The sequence below is a fragment of the Drosophila takahashii genome, chromosome 2L (genome assembly GCF_030179915.1).
Source record: "Drosophila takahashii strain IR98-3 E-12201 chromosome 2L, DtakHiC1v2, whole genome shotgun sequence".
In the NCBI taxonomy this organism is placed as follows: domain Eukaryota; kingdom Metazoa; phylum Arthropoda; class Insecta; order Diptera; family Drosophilidae; genus Drosophila; species Drosophila takahashii.
In genome coordinates, this window is record NC_091678.1 from 7,671,969 (window position 1) to 7,689,108 (window position 17,140).

Here is a 17,140-nt window from a genome sequence, read left to right on the forward strand (position 1 = left end):
AGTTAGTTCGTCATCATTACCATCATATCATTATCATCATCATCATCACTGGAGGAGGGGAAAATGGTAGAGGAAATGAGAAACAGCAGCAGACTTCTCCGTTCGATAATCGGGATCTTGGCATATGATTAATTTGCAATCGCTTTATTCTCCCCTTCGTCTGGCTTTGTTTAAACAGAATATTGACTCATAAGTTTGTTGATTAATTCAATTCAATCAATAAATCAAAAATCTGTTCGACTCACACAGAAAAGAGAAATTCCCAGTGCCCAAAAAATACGAAAAATCGGAGACAGAGAGCTTCAACACCGCTGGCAGTGTTGAAATATTGACACCACAGGTGATTTTATATGGAAGTCAAGAGGTTTACTTAGAGCTAGGAACCTTTTTTTGGTTGATGTGTGACCCACACTTTGTAGGGTTAATACTCTGATGGCAATTTTGGTGTTTAAATATGGGAAAGAACAGTAAAAAACGATTTGATGCGGGTCGAGAAGTTGCCTAATGAGGTTGCATAAGTCACAGTTAAAACAAAAAAGTATTTAGATTATTTTCCAACTTTTAAGTCAATCAATACCCTATTTGGAAAGAGACTACACATTTTAATATTCACAAAAGCCCATTTAATTCGAGGGCTGATTACTTTTGAAGTCCGTTTGAACCCAAAATTACCTTCCATAATTTGATTCCCTGAAATGTAAAACTTGCCGAAGAAACACCAGCTGGTTGGCCAATTTAAATCTCAGCCCTTTCAAACTGTCACCAATTTTCTTCGGAATTGGAAATGAATTTTTAAACAATTTCCCGATCCCTAAGCTAATTTTCTCGCCATTTTGCAATGAAATTTTGAATAATTCAAGTGACGCAAATGGTTCGTTGTCCACCTGGTCGCCTCTTTTGGCTCCCTTTACTCCTTTCCCGTTTATATAACGCACATGACAGTGTGACAAATTTCACATAAAACAATTGCCGCGGAGGCAACAACTGTCGCTAAATAACAAACGACAGGCAGTCAGCGAAAAAATATTTAATTGAATTAAATTGTTTGGCATGTTGGCCGAACGGCTGTTACCAATCGCAATTGGCCAATTTAGCAGGCGGATAGCAGGATAGCAGCAAAAAACGCAAAGTAGAAATTGTTAGACAAATGAAAGGCCGTGAGTCAAGTGGCCCCCGAAAAAGCGAAAGAAATTCGCCGATGGTTAGATTGTTTTAGATGGAAGTGGAAGTGGATGTGGAAATGTAAGTGGAGGTGGAAGTGGAAAGTGACTGGCGAGTGTCGCTTTTATTGTTTACTTTCAATCACTTTTCGTCACGAATTCGTTGGATATAACCAGTAAAGAGTAGCAGCATAAATAAACAATGTCTAAATGGAGGGGTTTTGTCAATCGAAATGGGAGGTGTTCCATTTGACTTCAGCTGAGTTTCAGAAGAGCCACGGGTGTTCATTTGCATATTTGCAGGGGTGTATACAAAAAAGATCCTAAAAGGGAGATTAAACGAATAGAAGAAGAAACCAATATTTTGGAAATATTAAGGCATTTTTTTCAAAATTGCTTTAATAAATATCATAGAGTTAATAGATAATATTTTAATATATCAGGCCAAGAACATGAAACAAATATGTTTGTTACATTTGGCGCCCAACGTGGGACCTTCTTTAGACAAAAAGGTAAATATTTAAAAATTGTATAAAAAATTAAAAAGTTAATTTCTCTTTTTATGACATCCCCCTTGACTACACCCCTGGCACTTGGCAAATCACAGACACATGGCTGACTGAGTGCTTTGTGGACATTGTTGACAAATTGCACATAATGACATTAAATTGAAAATGATTGTGTGCAATTGTTTTTTTTGCCTCCCCCTCTTTATATCTATACCCATCTCTTTTATTTTTGGTCTAGCCATCTCACTTTCGCCCACTGTCCAGCGGAAAAGTCAACAAGAGACGAAGGCGTTTTGCGTTTACGTTTGACGCACAAATTAAAATTAATGGCGGGCAGTGGTGCGTAAAGCACGGCACAAACAAAAATCCCAAGCCCAGCACGATACATCAAAAAGTCGCCAACAACGACAACACACCCACTGTACACAAAAAAAATGAATAAAAAAATACAAATAATAAAAAACAAAACACGTGCGCCCTATAAACAGAAGCTGCACTTGAGATCTCTTTTCGATTTGGGGATTTTCTGGCTGTTTTCCACTTAGGTGGAAAATCGTTTCACTTTGCCTAATGTGCAATTAGAAAACGCATTTTCATTAGCTTTATCGCAGGCCTTTAGTTTCAGCTGCTCTTTCGATAAGCTTTCAATGGGCCTAAGTAAGAGTATCTCAAAAATGCGCTTAATTTCGCTTATCGGTTTGAGGGGATAATATATAGGAAACGGTGGAAAAACAGATGACTAAAAGCATTTTGGCCTCTGTAATGATGATGATTATGAGATGATGGCTGAAGAGCCTGGGTGGGTGGATCGAAAGGTGGTCGAGGGGTTTAAATTAAACGGCCATATGCTGTAAGCCAAAATTAAAAGGTAATCGAGATAACTGCTTGGAGTGGGTGAAGGCAATAAAATTACACAATTCCTTAAGCATTATTAAATAAAAAGCAGACAAAATATTTTTGATTAAATACATTTTTTAGGGAATTACCCTCTAAATCTTCAATACATATTTTAAAAACTCGCTTTTAAATTTTTCCGGAACCTTTGTCTAAAATTTTAAACCAATTTTAATCGAGTTTTGTAAAATCAAGCTACATTTCATAATTCTAAGCCACCTTTCCCATTCCCTTAGGTTTTCTATGTATTTTTTCTAGCCACTCACCGCAGCAAAATCATGTCATAGATCATTCGTTCAACCAGCCGTGTTTATTCGCGTTTTAGCATATAATTTCCACATTTACTTAATTACAGACATCTGCTCCAATCGCTGGCAGTATGCCATTTTCATTTCAGTTTCCAGCCGAGTTCATTGTCTCCTCGCAGAGCTACTCTCACTTTGTCTACATATATCTGCGACTTGAAGTCGAAGTCGAACAGCTTTCGCCATTGAATTGAATACAGCCAAAGTAGTTGGCAAATTAGCAACAGCTACAATCACAATCAGCGGAGAGTTTTATTTATAAGCTCAATCATATGATCGTGTGAAATGATTACGATCATTGGCCATCTATCAATTCGATTCGTTTCGTTTTGGCTCATAATGAAACCCAACGGCTGCCAACGTTTAATTAACTTGATAAATCGTTTGTAAATTTCTTAATTATTACGTAGCCGTCGTGTGGTCAGCCAGCCCCTAAGTACGGCAATAATTTAAACATTTTTGCCTTGCCATTCACCTTACCAGCTTATTCACATTTATTTATTAATTTTTGCGATTAATTTAATGCGCGACGACAAACGAAATTGCTGAATGTCGCTAATTGTTTATGAGGTGCACACAACAACGCAGCCAATTATATTGCATATACATATTATATAGTACACATTTAGCTCTGGCTATTGAGAAACTGTTAACAAGTTAATTAGATAATTGAGCAAAAAATAAAAAGCACATAAAAACAGATTTGTGATGCTATGCGAGAAAAACTGCTCACGTAATTGCATATTCGCTTAATTAGTGTGATTAGGCTAGTCAGCCGGTTAGTTCTAACTGCTAACCACTGCTAAGTGCCCAGTTCAAGATGTTTTGAATAATTGCTGCCGGCTTACTGTAACAGAAAAAAAGTTATAGAAAACATAAGCTCTCGCATGAATATGGAAAACTTGAATTTTAGGGATTGCCAACCCTTTTCGGGAACTTGGCAGCTACTTTAAGTTTTCCATAAGTGCAGCTGCCAAAAAGTTTGGAATAAATAGTTGGAATAAATAGAGATGTTTGTGGGGCGTATATGTATCTTATAAATTCCTAAAGGTTTTATTAAAATTTGAAGAATTTTTCCATTTAAAATTAAAAAAAGGGGAAAGGAAAAAAAGGAATTATAAGCATTATGATTTTTTTTATAATAATTGTCATATTAAACGTGTCTTTCTATGTATACTATATATATATACCCCTCCCTTTCTCATCTCTAATTCAAACTGTAATTAATTAAAAGCCAACTTCTGCAAAGAAAGAGCTCGGAAGCTCCGAAGCCAAACTGCCTTACTAAGCGCCTTGTGATCCTTTCTTAATTGAAAAATGTCGTCACACAGAACAAAAGGAGAAATGGCAGTGGAAAGCAGAGCCAGAGTATTCAGCACGGAAAATCCCTGTTAATCCGGCACTGAAATTGGAAAAACCTTGGCCCAGCAAGTAGATAGGGATAGGAAAATACTGTGTATGTAGGGAAGGGGAAATGGGAAAAGGGGCCTCAAAACGTGGCTCGTAAAACTCTTGAGCCTCGAGACATAAAATTGGACAAATTATGTAATAAATGCAACATAAATTTTGGCTTTGCTCCGCTAATTGGAAAGCAATGCAACAATATTTCGAATAGAATCATTTACGGATGCTAAGCAGAGCTCATTGCTGTATTACCATTTCCATTTCGGATTCTGGGGACAATCAAAAGTGTCACAATATTACACTTTCACAGACAAACGCGCAGCGGGGAAACAAATCGTTAGATGCCCAGTGAGTCACCAGACAAAAAACCAGACTTTATGTCTATAAAGTATAAAGTATTCGTATTCGTATCTCTGAGCCCCGCAGTCTGGATTTCATTCATAAATCGCCCCCAGCGTTATCGCCTCGAAATCGTATGCGCACAAAAGAGGTCGTCACACCTTTGGAAATCAATATATATCCGGACAATGCCGCGCTGTTGATATTTTCCCCGCCCCTTCCCCCGGTAACATAAAATTTCTTTTCAGCAGTTTGGCCGCTTTGTCCGCCGCTTGACACATTTTATGGCCCAAAAGTTTTCATGAAAAGTTCGAAACTAGCCGCGACAAATGAGCCCGCCCGAGTTTAGACCGCCGTCGTCGCAGTGTCTGCACCAGATGCTGGTCATCTGTTTGGGTTCGGAAAAAGCTCTTGGATGGGGGAGTATTCACTCAAGTATTCAACTTACAAATTGGCTAGAAAAAAGAGTTCAAAGTAGCTTTAAAATTAGAATATTTATAATACTTAATTTATAATATTTATACAACTTATTTTGTTTTTACAATGATTACATGATACAATTATTCCTTAAAATATTTATAGCTTGTTAATTAAAAGCCGACACATTTTATTTATTTGTTTATATATTTTTAAACTGATACCTGCATTTTTTGTAGGTTAGTATGTATTAAGTAATTATGAAACGTTAATTTAATTGGTGGTTGTTAATTTCGAAAAATGTTAATAAGTTTTTTAAATTTATTTATTTTTTTCTAGATCATAGTTTTAATGTTTCTTTAAAAAAAATCCCCTCATTTAGCTAGAAAAACGATAGCTGGCCAACGCTGTCGTTAACAAAAGACAGATTTACCATTTATGTTCATCTCATTTGCATGAAAATTTGTTGAAAAGACATTTAAACGAATCGAATATCGAACTGCCTGGCCCGGCAGTGTGGAAACGGTAATTTGTTGACCAGGTTAAATGTGTTATTAGCACCGTTTATATGCAAGTTACGCCCCAAAAATAGGGCCAAGCACTGATGGATATCTGGGATATAGCTGGTTATCTTAGCTGGATATCGGTTCTGACCATAGTTGGAGTGCCCTAATTTATGTATCTGGATGTGGATGTGAATGTGGATGTTGGCATTCAACGGCAGTGTTATGCCTAAATCGGTGTCTGTTTAAAGTGCAATAAGCGTGGCTAAGACTGATCTATGAACGGTCTTAGTTTGAGGATTTGGTTCGATATTGATTGTATTTCGGTTTCGGGTTTTTGTCATCTAAACTCAGCTCATTTCTGGATAAGCGGGGGCATCATAATGGCCATGAAATTGAAGACAGAATTGGAGAAGAATTGACTAAGCGCTAAATGGGAATAGTTTTTTATAAGAAAGCGGAATCAACAGTATGTGCTGTTGGGAAAGGTAATATTATACTGCGCAGATAAGAACATATAAGAAATACACAAAATTTATCAATCTCACTTTCTAGACAATATTATAAATTTTAAAAATTATTCCAAAAAATTCTGAGTTTTTAAAAATAAAATAAATTTTTTGAAAAGCATAAACATTATAACGACGATACTGACCAGTTTTTTTATATGTAAGTATCAGAGGAAGGCTGGTGTTTAAACCTAAAAATGGTCTATGATTTGATTTTCAGCCCGTTTGCACTGCAATCTCCCTCCTCCTTTAAGACATCCCATAAAACGCCATGACAAACACGGCAACCCACCGAGCTTGTCACGCATTTCAAATGGCTCTGCCACCAGCGAAGAATAAACGACGGGCGGGATGGGACGGTATCTTCCACCCAATTGTGAATTGTGGGCAAACAAATGCAGTCAATGCACATTGGAGGCATCTTTCACATGCAAATGGAGGCGACCCCGGGCTAGAAAATAAGCTAATCCCCACCGAACCCAAACGAAAGACCACAAGGTGGAAACGAACCCAAAACCAAAACCAAACCCACAAAGACTGCCAGCCAAGCCTCGTAAATTTGCAGCTTATTGGCAATAACTGCAAGTGGCTTGTTAACAATTTAACACGTCTTAATCGTTAAATTTGTGGATGCGCAAAAAAAAAAACAGAAAAACACTATACAATCCGAGAGGCTGAGCGGTGAGTATTTCGTATTGCCACGTTAAATGCCAAACGCATGACACTTTTGTAGGTGTGAATGCCAAACGGGGCTGTGGGGACACTTCTGCGTTCTGAGTCTCTGATTTTAATGGCAAACCGGTTGGGTTCCAGTTCGATCTGTTTAATAATGATATTTTCAGGCAATGGAAAAGGCTCAGACGTGGACCTTAACTCTGGTTCCGTCCCAGTCAGAGCCAAACAAAAGACTTAAGTCATAAACTTTATGACACTTTGCAAAAATCTCGCCAAGAATGTCATCAATGAAACAAATCGATTTGTTTACATGCCAACGTCGACAGCGTAGCTGGTTGCACTTAGGGAAAAATGTAGAGTTTTATTTGTAAACAAGGATTTAAAATGGAAAAAAAATGGTAACAAAAATGCAGAACTTTTTATTTAAATTAAAAAGACTATGGAAACTATGGCTTAAACTAAAATATATCTTTATGTTTCTTTTACAGAATTAAGAGAAAGAAAATATTTTATTTTATTTCAATTTATTTAAAAATGCTTTAGGATTAAATTATTTTTTAACCTTTGAATTTTAAATATTTTTAATCTGTTCAATTTTTAGTCTTTTCCTTTTTTTTATTATTTTTATTATTTTCTTTCAGTGCCTTGTTTTAGCTGGTGTCGTTGGCAGTCTGGCCTCCGTCTCTCATTGCCAATATCGATTTGACTCCTTTGGCTTGGCCTTGTCTGCCACCAGGTTGCAGCAGCCCCACCTCCACCTCCTTCTCCATCTCCACATCCCCACCCCTCAACTGACTCTCATTTATGTGGCTTTGCCTGTTGGCTTTGTCCACACAATTCTGGGAAGATTTTAATCTTACTCACTGTAGTCTGCTCCAGCTTGTTTTTGTTGCTGTGGTCGGGGGCATTCGGTGTGCGGTTTATGGGTTTTCGTGTCTGATAATTTTCTGATTTTAATGTGCGAAATTAAACATCACATTTTTCAACACGAACGTTTTGGGTGTGTATTTGTATAACTCAAAGGGAAACAGGTCTCAAGTTGGGATTAGTTAAAGGAGAAAAGAGAAAAATATCCTTGAAATAATAATAATGTAGATTATACATCTTAAAGTTTATTTTAAATTTTAATAAATTAATCAGACAAATCAAATCTCTTCCTAAATACCCCCAATTTCTCTTTATCTACCCCTTACCTTTCTTATAAGCAATGTTAACATACGTAAAAAGTAACTTCATCGCTGCGTAGCTGTCACAATTTGTAGGAAATTAATTCCAAGTGGCCGAAAATAAATAAACAGTCACAAATTATGCCCAAATTAGCAAACAACCAACCACTTGCAGGGTGGCACACACACATAGATACAGATACCACCCCCTGGGTGGTTTCATATCAATCAGATACACGTTACATGTGTAGCATAATGCCGGCACAAACACAAACATAGTTACATTTTCGGGGGACAAGTGACGGCAAAGCGGGCAATAAATACACTCAGAAAATGAATCGCCCTGAATTTTAGAAAATCGCCTATGGATTTGCTTCACTGGCGATTTTTTTCTTTAAAATAAAAAAATTTTCTACTGGTAAAGAAAATTTTCTTCCAATTAATCAAAATTCATTAAATTCAAGAAATATTCCAGAAATATAGAAAAAAATCGCCAGTAAAGCAAATCCATAGGCGATTTTCTAAAATTTTTTTTTGAGTGTACAAACCGCATAAAGCGGTGGCCTAATCCTCCGAGTGGGGGGTGGTTGTGGGTGGGTGGGCACAAAGTCACCCCCGGGTTATTTATACACCCCCGAAAATTCAGCAACAGCAGCAGCACCAATTACTCAACATGATTTCAATGAAATTACCGCACACAAAACAAAGCCAAGCTGGTTTGAAGGAAGCGAACCCTCAACTCTATTGGGATGGAGTACACTTGGCAAAAAAAAAGGTGAATAAATTTATTCAACTTTGAAAACCATATTTTGATAATATGCAAGTTTTGTGATTTCGTAAGTTAACTTTTTAATTAAAGACAAAAAATATTTTTTTTGAAATATTATGAAGCATTTATTTCTAGAACGATTTTTGTTTGTTTTTACTTCGCATGTGTGATTGTTTAATTTTAAATTTGTTTCTAAGTGTATCAGCAATTTAAAATACTTAATTATTTTAAATTTTTGTTTAGATTTTTATCAGCCTTGATTTTTTGTTAAAATTTAAATATTCATAAACATTTTTTCTTAGTGCTGCAGCAGCAACAACAACAACATCAATCTCAATAACAATTCATAATTCATGTTTAACATGCGCCCCCGTTGTTGAGCAATTTAGCAGTGAAACCATCCTGCCACCCCAACCACTGAACCACCCTGCCCCTGCCTCACCCCCTTCATCCAGCACCACCCCCCGCCGCCACCCTCTCAAGTGGCCCACTCATCCTCTCGACAGTCGCATAAATTGTTGATTGTTTGTCTATGCTGTGGGATGTATTTATGGCACTCGGGGAGTGAAGTCAACTTTTTTCCGGCTTGCTGGCTCAATAACAAATGACACCCCAATGGGGTGGACCGACGACAACTCAACTCCGTCAGCCATCCACCTGCCACCCTCTCTGGAGTTTTCCTCTGCTTTTCCGATGATCATCCCTAATTGGTGTTGAATGGAGTTTGCCTTGTGGCTGGTGAAATTTTCCGCTTTCGGGGTGAAAGGTGGTAACCCTGAAAGGATGCTGACTGTTTGTCTGCGTCTGTATTTTTTATGGAAGAAATTTAAGGGTTGCATTGTGTTGTTTGCCAAATCTTTTGGAAGGGCGTGATACTTATTAACATAATTGAGATCTTTGTTTACTTTTGTTTGGGATAAAAAGTGAAATTATGGTTTAGCAGGGGAGTGGAAAATCCATCCACGGATTGACTTGGGGTTAAATCTTAATTTATTCTTATTTATGGTAAATATATACAATTACGGATTATCGATGAGCTTGAATAAAATACTTTCCCCTGAAACAAGGTAGCTTAGTATTAAAATCCAAGACCAAAACCCATCTGACACTTTACTAACATAAAAAAAAAACCTTACAAAGGTAATTTTAAAATGTCCTTAAATTTTATTTCAGCCAATTTTAATTTTGCAATTTTATGTGTCAGTTTTATGGGCACGAGTTTAATTTTCTGAAATTTGTATGCAATTTACAAAAGAAATCGCGAGAATGCGACGACAAACGCCGCAGGGGAGCTTTCAAGTATTTTCGTATCCACCAGCCTGTGAAATTAGCATGCGCTTAAGTTATAATTTAATTATAATTTATTGTTTTTAAACGGACCTTTATATTTATACACCCGATGGAACGCTTTGCGGCAGCGTTGAAGTTCGATTTCTGGTCTGTTTTATGAGCTGTAAAAATGTGGACTTTATGAGGCACTTAATTTGCCCAAATAAGGAGGACAAAATTAAAAAAGCAACAAAATCGTCTCGATGAGTGGGTAGTTCCCCCAGCTCGAATTTAGATGTTGTAGACCGATCGACCACTCCTTTTGGCAAACGAAATCATAATTTTTGTCAAACGCCGGCCAGTGTGACCATGTGTGACTGAAACGCAAATGGCGAGCGCTGCCAACTGGCGGCGAAATATATAAAGTGCCAACCGCTGCCACCCAATTACCAAATGACATGACAAAACCGCTTTAAGGCGTCGTCGTCCGTGTCTCCATACAAAATTGCAAATTAGGAGACCCGGCGTCAAGTGGAAAAAATGCTGGGAAATAACAAAGCAAACAGCCATAAAACTTAAATGCCAAAGACAGAAGGAGGATTACTGGGGCGGGCTTGGGTTGAGTTTGGGGGGATGGCAGCCCCCAAACAGGAAACAGGAACCGAAGTAGAGATAACTGCCAACATGGCGGTCGCAGAAAGGAACAAAGGCGGAAAGGCAAAAAATAGAAACAAATAACATAAAATGCAGGCAATAAAAAGCAGCCAAGCAGCGAGCAACGCGGAAAAGCATGAAAATCTAACAGGGAAAATGGCTAAAAAAAAGATAAATAGAAGGCAGTCAAAATTGGAAAGCTGGGAATGCTTCGAAGGGAAAATACCCTAAAGAACGATATTAATTATTTGAAAGCAATTAATAGGATTATCAAATAAAAAGTTTTAACATAAAATAAACAAAGCTACATATTTTTTATGGACTTTACAAATTTTTATTTTTTTTTTAATATTTATAGATATTTTAGAATCTTTATAAATATTACCGTTAAATAATTAATATGTTTAACTTTTCTAAATTTTAATACTTACCTTCCTTTGAAGTCCACCCCTTATCCCCGTCCTAATTCAAAGGGAATAAGGCATAAAAAAAGTCCGCGTCCTGCTTGCGTTTATTTTTTTTGTTTTGTGTTCGCTTTCGCTTATCTTTAACTGCCATCAACAAGATGGCAACTTCCGTTCGCGCGCCATAATGTTTTCTCTACACAGCAAGGATCCTTGGCACACACTCACAAGCACACACACACAAGTCACGCACACTGCGAGAAATGTGGGGCAGGGGGTTGGGGAAATGGTCACCAGGGCGTGTAATTGAGTGCTACAGGACCCTTTTAACATTTTTATTTGCACATTAGCGAGGGTGGAAATGGCGAAATTTGCGCCCAAAGTGACAGAGCGTTGAGTGTGGGCGGCAAGGATATCGATGATGGGGAGGGGGCGTGGTTGGGGGGTGGCTGCTTGGAATTCGCTAACCATTTCCGTATTGACTTCCCGTTAGGACTGTCAATATGCTTTTCGGACTGCGACCGATGGTGCGTTCATCTCGAAAGTCGTAGACAAATTTGTTTGTGGTTCCAAATGCGACAGTTGCGGAAAATTGGCAGGCGCTTCGATACCAAATAAAAAGGGGAGTTCCAGATTCTCCAAACATATGCCAAGATGTCACAGGAACAGACAACGATCAATTCTTATGGGCAAGGACATAAAAACCGAGGGGTTGATGGCTCAGCAAGTTAATTTAATGTTCAATGGGCATTTTACAATGCGATTGGAAGGAAAATCGATTAAGCTGATTATGTTGGGTAATAAAATTATTTAATGAAATGCTTGTAGGCATGCACTTAAATTTGGAATAATGCTTAATTGAGATCTTTATTTAATTAAATAAAACTAATGGATTTTGAGTAATATTTAATAATATTGGTATCTAACTTTATTGAAAAATTATTTCTATATATTTTTTAACCAAAAATAAATTAAAATTCTACGGTAGAGAATAATTTAGTTATACTTATTCCAAGTACACACTTGTAAATCAGAAAAAGCTCACCATTTCGCACCACATTTCAAACTACATTTAAGCCTGTGTTTGCAAAAAGCAAGGCCACCATTTCGCAGATAAAGCCGCAATACGCAAAAACGAAGTTGGGCCCACAGAACGGACCCTTTTGGCTCATAATTCAAACGCAATAGGCCAAATGGCAGCCATTTTGAAACCCTTTTCATACGCGGCGTATGAGTAACATGGCGAATGGCATGAATAATTCCAGCACCGCCGTCGCAGTCGCAGCTGATGATAAAACATGAAAATGGGCAAACATAAATCTAGCTGGCACGCACACAAGATATGCCATAAACACAGCCAGGCTCATTCGGTTCTTAAATATTCTGCTCTTTATTAAAGTGGCCCAGTCCTTCGCTTTTCCCATTTTCCCTTTGTCCCACTCCCCAGAGTTTCCCCCCAAACACTTTCACTACTGCCATTTCGGCCAGGAGACAACATTTACATCAACATCACCATCAGCATCAGCTTCCACTCAGCTCGTTTCGCTTCTCGTGGTCGTTTGGGCAAAGTCAACTTTCGTTTAGCTTGTAAATAGCTCGTTTTCGCAGACTTCGTAACTCGACGCCATGTTAATATATAACAATTAATCTTAACTAAAAGTGCCTGACGCCCACCAAGGATCCCGGGAGCCTTGGGGTTTATGCGGAGCTAAATGGAAACGAAATCTAACTGAAATTCGGAGTATAAGAAAATCAATATGTGAGAGAAATATGGATTTTTTATTTTGTTTTATATATTTTCAAAGTTTTTTATTAGGTTTTATTTTTTTTTAAGTTAGATTTAGGCAACTATATCTTTTGTTAACAATTTAAAATTAATTTAATTTGTTCTAGATTTTTCTTGAACAACTTTGATTTAATATTGAAATTTTTGGAGAATATTGTGTTCGATTTTTCCGCATAAACAAGTTCTCGAAAAACCTTTTATGCATGGCAATGAGCTCCACTCGGACCACAACTACAACTACAGAGACGCTGAGGCAACCAGGACGCCATGTTGTTTACCCACCATCCACCCACCCACTCACCCACACACACACAGAGACAGAAGAACACTTTTTGCACATTACAGTGTTAATGTGCCTCACTGCCGCATGTAAAAAGCCAAGTAATTTAAGCAAGTCTCGCAGACACAGCGAACCAAAAAGGACACTCAGCCACCCACACACACAGTATATATATACATATACCCCGAAAAGGAGGGACCACCCACTACCACCCACCTCCCCGCCTTTATGTCTGTGTGGGTGTGTGCGTGTTAATGATTTTTTGCACACAGCTTCACAACTTGACGCTTTGGGCTTGTCTGCGCTGTGGATCCCTTCTTCTCCTCTCTTTTCCTCCCCTTTCCAGAATCCTGTGTGTCCTTTAAATATGTGTATATATGGGGTATACTATATATCAAAGGGCATAAATTTATATGGGTTTCATGGTTTGCCACGTGCATTCAACGCTTTGGGTTCCAATCTAGCTGCTCTGTTGGGTTTTTGGTTAGTAAGAGGGTAAAAAAATATTAGTGGTTTAATATATGATTTAAAATATGGAGTTACAAAAAATGTTACGTGAATATTTTATTGTATATTTTTTGAATATTTTGTTAGCTAATAAAATAAAGAAATGTACTATTTTTATAGTAAGGCTTATAATCTAAAAATAGTTATTAAATTTAAATAAATAAAATAATCCCGAAACTTTAAAATTCTTAAAGCTCGTTGCTCTCTTAAGAGTCATTATTTTTCTAACTGTGTTTTGAGCATTCTAAATTTATCTGATTAAACTGTTTACCCCAGTTGGCCAACAAAGCCTGAAAGTATGTTTTTCCAAGCACTATCAACACATTTTCATCTGGCGCTAGCTGAAAGGAAAAATAATAATACAAAAAGAGAGGACAAACAAGTCACGATGTCAGGAAAATGTTCCGCTAACTGTGCTGGCCAAAAAGAAATGTCAAGTGTCAATCAAAAGCTCAGCGGGTGCTGTGTGCATTAACCTTAACCCCCGCTTAACCCACTGACATCCTTGGCTTTTCCTCTTGAGAGTTACCCAAGAAAAACTGCTTATCATAATTTGCCTAATAGAGGCGTTACCTGCCCTCAAAACTTCCGACCATTATTAATTACTCTATTTACCTTCTCGGAAGGGGGAGAAAAAACGGAAAAATGAAAAGGAAAAGGAAAACCGCCCAGTGACTTTGAGAGCTGACCCCTCGGCTTATTACATTTTAATTGTTTTACAATTTCTGTTTTTTGGGTGGCGCCTATTAGCATTTTCGGTGGAACCATAACCACGTGGTGCAATTCCCAACAGCAACAAAACGCTAGAAATGGTTGCGTCCGATTTAAACCATAAATTATAGAGATAAGCATAAGTGTCGGTTTCTATGCATGTCTGTTTATACTTGTCTATCTCATTTTTTTGGGCTTTAATTGTTTTCGTTGGTCATGGTGGTTGGGTGGCAATTGTGACTGGGAGTGGGAGTATCCAACATTTTGCTAAGTGTAATGAACAGTTGCGAGTTTAACTTGGGAAAGAGCAGGTAATTGTTATGTCTCACGTTGCAAAGCGGGGCTTTAACTTGGGATATGAGGCAAGCTGTGGGCTAATTGCGGTATTAAAAGGTCATTTAGATTGAGTAATATTAAAAAAATGTTTTAGGGTTACGAAAATATTTTATATTGCGTTGGAAATTATTTAACTACTTTTGGAGAATTTCTAAACAGATCAACGATTTTTTATGCAAGACGTATTTTTCATTTTTCAAATTACTTTTATATTTTTTATATTCATTTACTAACAAAAATTGTATCTTAGTTTAAAATTCTTTTTGAAAATGGTATTTAAGGCAATTTTTGAATAGGTCGACGATTTTTTATTCAACAACCATATTTTAATATCCAAGTTCCTTTCATATGTATTAAAATTCCGACTCTTAAAAATCCATTGTTTCCACCCAGACTTTCGGGTGTGGACTTCCAAGTTAGATAAAATATAAGAATCTCCTTGAAGCAGACAAAACTTCTCGCTGATTATGTAAGCAACTCAGCGCGGCCAAGAAAAACCAATTTAAAATTCACAGCACATTTTCCGCTGCTCAGTAACAATATTGACAAAATAAAAAGAAGAAAGAAAAGGAGAAAGAAATCCCCGCAGCCAAGAAAGGAGAGCAGAAGGAAAAGCTGGGAAAGCGGCTGCTTAAAATTCCGTGAGCATCGTTTCACAACTTTCCAACTTGCCAAAAAATCGAAGCGGAAAAAGGAGGGAAAAATGCAGGAGCATAAATTCTCCGGGGGCGGCAGAAAGTCAAGGAGGAGCGACCGAAAGAAGAAAGAGCGAGAAAAACTGGGGAAAATGTGAGGAAAATAAATGAAAATGCTCCAGAGCTCGTTCACAAGAGTGCTTACGGCATCCGCAAGGAGCTGTTGAAGTGGCAAATTTGCGCAGAGCGACGCAGGACAACCGCCCCCATTTTTCCGCCCCCTCTACCACCCCCTCGATTTTCCCCTGATTTTCCTCGTTACTTACAACAACTACATGCCAGTGTCAACACATACTTGGCCATTCAAGTGGGCAACCCCAAGGATGCTGGCTGGATGCTGACGCCATGTTGGTTTTCCTCTCTCTGCTGGCCGAAAACACACATTTTTATGGCTCTGACATAAAGGCCAAAAAGTACCGAATGTCATTTGTTTGTTTGCCTTTTCCTTTGCGCAATTAACCCGTTTTTGTTTTTATTCCGACTGTGAGACAATAAACTTTTGTGACAAAAGGCTTTTAATGGCTTGCCGACAAAGTTTCGCAATTTTTTCGCAATTTGCCGCCACAACAATTTGCGTTTAATTAACCAAAAGTTTTCCCCTCCCCCGCGCCGCAAGAAAAGCGTTTAGAAATGAACCTAATGAGGGTGGGCGGGAAATTGCTGTCGAAAGTTTTTGGCTGGCCATAAAATTAATTTTGATGAGCTACGCCTGAGTTTGTCATTTGGTGGGAGTAAAATTTACTGGATTGGCTTATGGGAAACTAAGCCCAAAATCAAATTAAACCATAAAAGTTCTTAGAAAAAACTAACAACCCTCTGAACGGATCAGAGATCAACTCAAATCGGAAAAGCGGCGTGTAAATGAGGCCATCATAATATTTTGAGCTGCAACCCAAACAACAGACGCGGCCACATCATCAGTTAAGGGGTTAATAAAGCCGAAAAATGGGTGGGGTACTGGGTGGTTTAGGGATAGGGATATTCCCCTAATCACATTCGGCTTGGCGGCGGCATAAGGTGCACATTACTCATAATGCGAGCGTGTGAGATTCCAGGCATTTGTTTCATTTTATATGCTTAATACACCTCCGAAAGTGGGTAGCGCCAACTGGCGCACCAAACGCAAACTCACCCCTGACTCATCCTTTCCCGTTCAAAAGTCTCTGAAGCCCCCTACTCATATATATTAATGCACTAAAAACAAATACTCGCATCAGTTCACATGCTAAGTCATTGGGTTTAGCTAGTTAGTTAGTTTAGTTATGTTTAAATATTATTTTATTTTAAAAATCACATAAAACAAATTTAAGTAGTTTTCTTTTATAGAAAATGTATTTGTTTATTATTGTAAAAATTGAAAAAAAAAAAAGTTTGCTTCTTTTTGTTTGTAGAATTTTACAGTTTTTTAAAACATAAACCTATTTTTTAAATATTTTTAATTTTTCCTGCTTTATTCTAAAACAAAATCTTTTTATTTATTTATTTTTTAAAAATATTTGTTTTTATCTGGAAAATTTTTACTGGAAAATTAAATAAGTATTTTTTTGTAATTTTCGAAAAATGTTTTTATTTCCAGTGCACACACACTGACTCCAATCAGCCTAATCGCTTTGGTTGCGCCGCAGAGCTTAACTTTTGTTGATGTTGCTGCTGTGCCTTTGGTGTTGCTGCTGTTGATGTTGCTGCTGCTGTCGTGACTTGTTGTCGCCAAAGTTGAAATTGGCCTGGCCAACTCGCTCATGTACCGTCGTAGTCGTATCGCATCGGGCGTGTTTCCGGGCCCAGAGAAATGATAAGCAGGCCCCAATCATCATCATCATCATCTTGGGTACTCCGTTTTTCCCCGCC